Source organism: Triticum aestivum, chromosome 2D (genome assembly GCF_018294505.1).
Source record: "Triticum aestivum cultivar Chinese Spring chromosome 2D, IWGSC CS RefSeq v2.1, whole genome shotgun sequence".
In the NCBI taxonomy this organism is placed as follows: Eukaryota; Viridiplantae; Streptophyta; class Magnoliopsida; order Poales; family Poaceae; genus Triticum; species Triticum aestivum.
The window spans coordinates 362962553-362970166 of NC_057799.1; positions in this window are offsets into that span (position 1 = coordinate 362962553).

Here is a 7614-nt window from a genome sequence, read left to right on the forward strand (position 1 = left end):
CTTGGTTCCAATAACCTTTCGCTTCATCATTCCTTTGACTTGATGTCATCGCCGACCGATTACATCTTCATGAAATCTCTCAACAATTGTGTCGTGATCATCATCAGCATTCTGAGCTCTTCCAGGATATCAATTGAGTTCATGATGAGAAATACCATCCTTGCCCTCGATGATCTGTGTTATCATCGACCACTTTATTGGCTTCCCTCCAACACAAACTTGATTGAGTTTTGTGTTATACCTTGAGTTCCTTGCTATCCAGCATCTGTTCTTCTTTACCTTGGATTATTACCGTCTTTTATGTCAAGAATGTGGCAAGAATTTCACCACCTCTTAAAAATTCCTGGTATAGTGATACTTCTCACCATCATCATTCTTTCTTGGTTCCCGTGTTGATTCTAGCCGGGATACCAACAGGTGAACGTTGTTGCTTGGATTCTGTACTTCTAGCAACCATATTGCTTTGAAGTTAATGGTCGACATTTCATTCTTAGACCATTGGATATCGAATCACCATTCTAAAATCGGTCATGCTACCTAAGCCCATATTTCGGGTGCACCTTTCAACCAATGTTTAACTGTGTATGTTTTCCTCGAGCATACCTCATTACATCATTTGATCTGACAAATGTTATCTCCTTGTCCACATAAGCGTGAAAATCCATCTTTTGAAAATCGCAATGAATTTGTCGTTGAGTCCATTAGCCACATCCTCTTCCTCTCCTTGGTTACTGATGAACTCTTATTTTGGAACTCGCTTACATAGTTCATTTCCCCGAGAATCTTACAATGTCATCTCGACAATTTGTGTCGCACCTTTCTGTCTCAGGCATCCTGACTCTGAGGTATCCTGACACCAATCAGATCTGAATCTCGGTCAGATACGATGGTTGGAACATATTTTCAAGAGTTATAACATTGGTCTTTATATGACCCGGTAAGGTGATGTCATGCCTAGCACACCTGGCCGAAGGGCCTATTGTTATAGTTTCCTTTTTAACAAGGTTAACCATTTTTCCATGAGGAAATTGAATGCCTTGTTTAATAAGTTTATCCTGATGGATTCTTTGTGTATCCAAAGTCTGACCTTTGCTTGAATACCATGTCAATGCTATCTCGAAGCATGTCTGTGGTACTCTGATTTCAATAAGAACATTTGAAGCACAATGCTAAATTTTCTTTATCAAATTATCCAAACACCATTGTATGGGTAATGTCATGAAATTTGTCCCCCCTTTCCTAAAGGGTTTTCTACATTATATCCCGTCGTGGATATCATGCTCTGTTTGTCCTTGGGAAGGATATACCCCTGAATAATGTGTTAAACACATTTTCCTTTCCATTGCTCTATTTAATCCGATGATCACCTTTTCCTTTCCATTGTTTTGTTTAACCTTTCTGGTGATCTATATGATCTAAGCAGTAATATTCTTGTGCTTATGTAAACACCTAGGTGTACAATCGTGTCGGTAAGACCCTGTTACTATTGTTGATGACATTCTGGTAGCCACCGATGGACGAGAACTTTGCCTATTGGCCCGCCTCATTCAACGAGTAGGAAAATGGTTCTCTTCGTCCCTCGCCCTTGGTACCAACATTGTTGCCAGCATAATTGACAGGCTACCCTGTGACATGCCTTGCTATCAGGACCGTGAAAGATGTCACCGCTCCTTCTACTTTTAACTCACATGGTGGGCCCATAACCTACAGTTCCACATGATCGAAACCTGACTCTCCTGTACACCCCCATGGTTTCCAAAGTTATTCCTCACGCGTGGCCTCGTACGAAATTCACGAGCCACCTTCCGAGAGATCATCAATTCTGGTATAAGACACGATACTTATTTCCATTGCTCTAAACCCCTTTCACACTTTGTTTCAGGCATCGAACGATTGCCTACCCATTTGAAACTTCCCATGATACCTCCCTACTTTGCTCTCGATATTTTCTTAAGTTTCTATTCGAGAGTTACTTTCTGCCACCTTCCCCGATGTTATGGACCAGATAGTCAACCTTGCAGAGGTCTGTTCTCTCGGAATACCCCCTTATTATTCCTTCGTAAGTACGATGGAGTTCCCGAAGACAGGATGCCAGCTTCATCATGATGACCTGAAGCAGGAAAATGAAGACATCAACGTAATGGATCAACCGCTTCGAGAAGAGCAACCAGGATCGAGAACGCTCGTTAGAATTTCATAACAAAATCCCTTTCCCGTCACTTCCCCTCATAAATCTCGGGACGAGATTTCTTGTAGTGGAGGAGAATTGTGACGCCCGGATAATTAAGCTATAGTAACCCTCTACTAATGATGCCACGTCACCTCGATTTCTGTTAATAAACTCGCGTTAGTTCAAAACGATTCAAATTCAAATTTTAATTAAAGGCAAGCAATAAAAGTTTTCAAATATTAAAACTAAAATGTTCGGTGTGAGCCAAATAATGCATAGGTAATTATGGCGGAGAAACCACACTTTTATAAAATGTTTAAATACTCTAAAATAATTTAAACCGTAGCAAAAACAATTATATAAATGCCTTTGGTATTTTATAAATTGCTAAACTATTTTAATTCGTGGTAAAACTTTTTTATGTCAGTGGGTTATTCTGGAACATTATTTTAGGGGCTATTGCCATATTTTACTAAAACTAAAATTAATGTGTAACTAAAAGAAAATAGAAACAAAAAATTAAATAAAAAGAAAAGAACAAAACAGAAAACAAAAGAAAGACCCCATCCCTTTCCCTGTTCCCGTGGGCCTCGGCCCACCCGAGCCAACCCACGCAGCTGTGGGGATAAGACCAAGCCCCCCGTCTGTCGGCCTCGTCAGCACCCCCAGATCTTTTCCTCCCCCCGCTTGTTCCCCTCTCACTCGCACGCTCTCTCCTCCTTGGATGCTGCCGTCGCCGTGCACTCCGAGGTCCCGCGGCCACCGTCGTTTCCTCGACTGCAGCTCGTGTCCACGAGCTCTGCCTCGCTCACCTCCGTCGAGCTGGCGCCCTACATCGTCTCGGGGAGCTGCGCATCGACCTCGTCGTCTCCGTCAACGCCCGCGGCCACCGGAACCTTGCCGTCGACCCCCTCGACTCCGGCACCCCCTGGCTTCCCGAGCACCTCATCCGAATCCGCTGTGAGCCTCCCCTTCAAACCTCCCTGCCTTCCCCTCGTTCAGTCGCCGTAGTCGCCGCCCGTTTCCTCCCGTGGCCGTGCCTGGAGCACTGCTCCCGCACACGTTCGCGCACCGTCCGTGCCTACATCCACCTGCGCGTGCGTGCCTGACGCTGCTCGCCATGGCCACGCCCGAGTCTGCCCCGCCCGCATCTGGCCGCGCCACGCTCTCCCCGCGTGCGCCTGAAGCTGCTCGCGTTGCCGCCTCGTGCGCAGTCAGGCGCGTTCCCTTGGGCCTTGCCTCTGCCCGCTCCGCGCCACGCACCGAGATGGCTACCGCCGGCTGTTGCTGCTTCTGCTTTCCGCTGCCGTCTGCCACTACTAACCGCTGCTACCTGCTATTGCTTCGCCGCCGCGCCCCTAGCTCCGGCCGCCGCCCCGATCAACGATTGCCGCCGCTGCGCCCTCCATGTGCCCGTGCCTCCGGCCTCTCCCCCTGCAGCCCAGTCTCGCCCCGCTCGGCGCCTCCACTCGGGATCGCCCGCGGCCACCGCCGCCGGCCACCGCAGCCACTAGCGCCGCCTCCCGCTCGTCCCTGCAGCCGCCGCCCCGCCGTTGCCTCGCCATGCCACCCGCATCCGCGCTTGGCCACGCCCCGGCTCGCCAGCGTGCCCACGCCCCACTGCTCCCGCTGCCCCACCGCGCCACCTCGCTTCGGCCAGGGTCGCCTGCGTTGGGCCACGCGCCGGCCCCTTCCTCCTGGGCCACGCGCTCACGCACCCGGCGCACGCGCCTGCACCACCGGGGCAAAGCCCCGGTTAGCCCCGCGCCCACACCCGCTAAGGAGCGCCCGATAGGCCCCTGTGCCTATGGCATGTGGGGCCCGCCCTGGAACATTTTTATATAAAAAATATATAAATAAATAAATAAAATAGCAATCAATTAATTAGTTAATTAATTAACTTAAATAATCTAGTTTAATTAAACATAATAATCCTGCTTAATTAAAACCTAATTAACATGTTTAGTCTATGGCAGGTGGGTCCCACTGGACCACATGTCAGGTTAGACTCCAGTCAACCACACTGTTGACTGCTGTCGTCACGCCTACGTCATGCTGACGTCATCCCATACTATTCTGGATAATGTTGATTTAAATTAATTAAATAAATTCTATAAAATGATTTAAAACTTTAAAAATTAATAGAAAATAAACCGTAGGTCAGAAGAAAATGTTTTCTACATGAAAGTTGCTCAGAACGAAGAGACGAATCCGAATACGCAGCCCGTTCACCCGCCACACATCCCTAACATAGCAAACACGCAACTTTCCCTCTCTAGTTCACATGTCCGAAAACGCGAAACACCGGGGATACTTTCCCGGATGTTCCCCTCCTTCGCCGGTATCACCTCCTACTGCGTTAGGTCACCTCTAGCACTGCGTATTGCCATGTTACGCTTTGTGATGCTTTGATTGCTCTGTTATTTATTGTGTTCCCCCTCCGTTACTCCTTCCCGGTAGACACCGAGACCGACGCCGCTGCTACCCAGTACGACTACGGTGTTGACGACCCCTCCTTCTTGCCAGAGCAACCAGGCAAGCCCCCCCCCTTGATCACCAGATATCGCCTATTCTTCTCTATACTGCTTGCATTAGAGTAGTGTAGCATGTTACTGCTTTCCGTTAATCCTATTCTGCTGCATAGCCTGTCATTGTTGCTACAGTTGTTACCCTTACCTGGAATCCTAAATGCTTAGTATAGGATGCTAGTATTCCATCAGTGGCCCTACACTCTTGTCCGTCTGCCATGCTATACTACTGGGCCGTGATCACTTCGGGAGGTGATCACGGGCATATGCTATATACTTTATACCATTACATTACTTATGATAGTGTTCGGAGATGGGGGCTGAAGGGGCAGGTGGCTCCATCCCGGTAGAGGTGGGCCTGGGTTCCCGATGGCCCCCGACTGTTACTTTGTGGCAAAGCGACAGGGCAGGTTGAGACCACCTAGGAGAGAGGTGGGCCTGGCCCTGGTCGGCGTTCGCGGATACTTAACACGCTTAACGAGATCTTGGTATTTGATCTGAGTCTGGCCACTGGCCTATACGCACTAACCAACTACGCGGGAACAGTTATGGGCACTCGACGTTGTGGTATCAGCCGAAGCCTTCGTGACGTCAGCGACTGAGCGGCACGCGCCGGATTGGAACGTAAGCCTGCTCTTGTATTAAGGGGGCTAGTTCTGCTTCCAGCCGCCCACCAACGTGCAGGTGTGCAATGGGCGATGGGCCCAGACCCCTGCGCCATAGGATTTAGACCGGCGTGCTGACCTCTATGTTGTGCCTAGGTAGGGCTGCGACATGTTGATCTTCCGAGGCCGGGCATGACCCAGGAAAGTGTGTCCGGCCAAATGGGATCGAGCGTGTTGGGTAATGTGGTGCACCCCTGCTGGGAAGTTTATCTATTCGAATAGCCGTTATCTTCGGTAACAGGACTACTTGGAGTTGTACCTTGACCTTATGACAACTAGAACCGGATACTTAATAAAACACACCCTTCCAAGTGCCAGATATAACCCGGTGATCGCTCTCTAACAGGGTGACGAGGAGGGGATCGCCGGGTAGGTTTATGCTATGCGATGCTACTTGGTGAACTTACCATATACTCTCTTCTACATGCTGCAAGATGGAGGTGGCCTGAAGCGTAGTCTTCGACAGGATTAGCTATCCCCCTCTTATTCTGGCATTCTGTAGTTCAGTCCACCGATATGGCCCTTTACACATATACCTATGCATATGTAGTGTAGCTCCTTGCTTGCGAGTACTTTGGATGAGTATTCACGGTTGCTTTTCTCCCTCTTTTCCCCCTTTCCCTTCTACCTGGTTGTCGCAACCAGATGCTGGAGCCCAGGAGCCAGACGCCATCGTCGACGACGACTCCTACTACACCGGAGGTGCCTACTACTACGTGCAGGCCGCTGACGACGACCAGGAGTAGTTTAGGAGGATCCCAGGCAGGAGGCCTGCGTCTCTTTCGATCTGTATCCCAGTTTGTGCTAGCCTTCTTAAGGCAAACTTGTTTAACTTATGTCTGTACTCAGATATAGTTGCTTCCGCTGACTCGTCTATGATCAAGCTCTTGTATTCGAGCCCTCGAGGCCTTTGGCTTGTATTATGATGCTTGTATGACCTTTTTTATTTTAGAGTTGTGTTGTGATATCTTCCCGTGAGTCCCTGGTCTTGATCGTACACGTTTGCGTGTATGATTAGTGTACGATTAAATCGGGGGCGTCACACTCACTCTGCAGAATATCGAGTTTGATGACGATGATGATTGAAAAGAATAGGATGAAGCACGTAAGTTTCCATCTGAGCTTATATTCATATGACTACTACCTAGTTGTACTGACTATTGTAGCGTGTACCTTGACTAAAAGTGTTTATGTTTGCTCAGATTGATGAGTCAAACAGAACAGTACTATTAATTAGTTGAGGGGCAGATGGTCTCTCTGATTGTCATGATGATTGCAACCAAAACTAAGATACATAGATCTCCAATGCAGGGTCTTGATATTCTTGAAGTAAGGCACTAGCTAACTGAACTTCTGTTTTTCATCCTTATATCTGCAGTAGAAAAATTGGAGTTCGGGGTACCGGGGGTTATTCACATTGGTTCCCTTTCCGTGTGGTGTTCTTCCATCCATTCCCTTCCTTTTCTATAGTCATGTTTTTAATCAGTTCAATAACCACGATCAAAATAAACAATGTATATGCAGATTGTGGTATAGTTCTAGGTAAAAATCGATCTATTGTTCTATACCTATTAAATTGTGGGACAATCTCCCTATTTCCGGCCCGCCGAGGGTTGTTACAGGCAGCACCCCCCCGCCACGCCCGCGTTCGGCATCACCCATGGTCGAGAAGACCGAGGACGCCAATGACCCGACACCCTCAAGTAAGATGGCGTTGTACCATCCTTTCTGCTGCAACTTATGGTCATGAGTTTTGAGAATCGATCTCGAACATTTGAATTAATCAAATATTTATATTTTAGCTAGATTTTGTTTATTCGGTTTCAGATGGTTTTCCCTTGGTATTTCAGAACATTTTGGATGTTATCTCTTTAGCTCACGGCCCACCTTTTGTTAAAGGGAAACTCGAGGTTTCAATTGGATATGCCCTCTATTTCATTTTGGTTTATTAGATCATGTAATTGGTAAATTTAATGTCCTAAAAGAAGTTTTAGGTATAGGAGATAGAAAGTGAGGGGAATTGTTTTTTTTCTCTTTTCTATCGGATACATATATGTTAACCATGAATCAGACATGTGCGCGCGAGGGAGGGAAGAGTAGGGAAACATTGACATTTTTCATGCCTTGGATGAACATTTCTATTCATATTTTTATTTTCTGTGCAACACATGATCGTGACGTCGTCATGGTAGAGCCCGGGATGAAGGGCGAGTCCAGTATAAAACCAGGATCTTACTGCTAGAATATACAA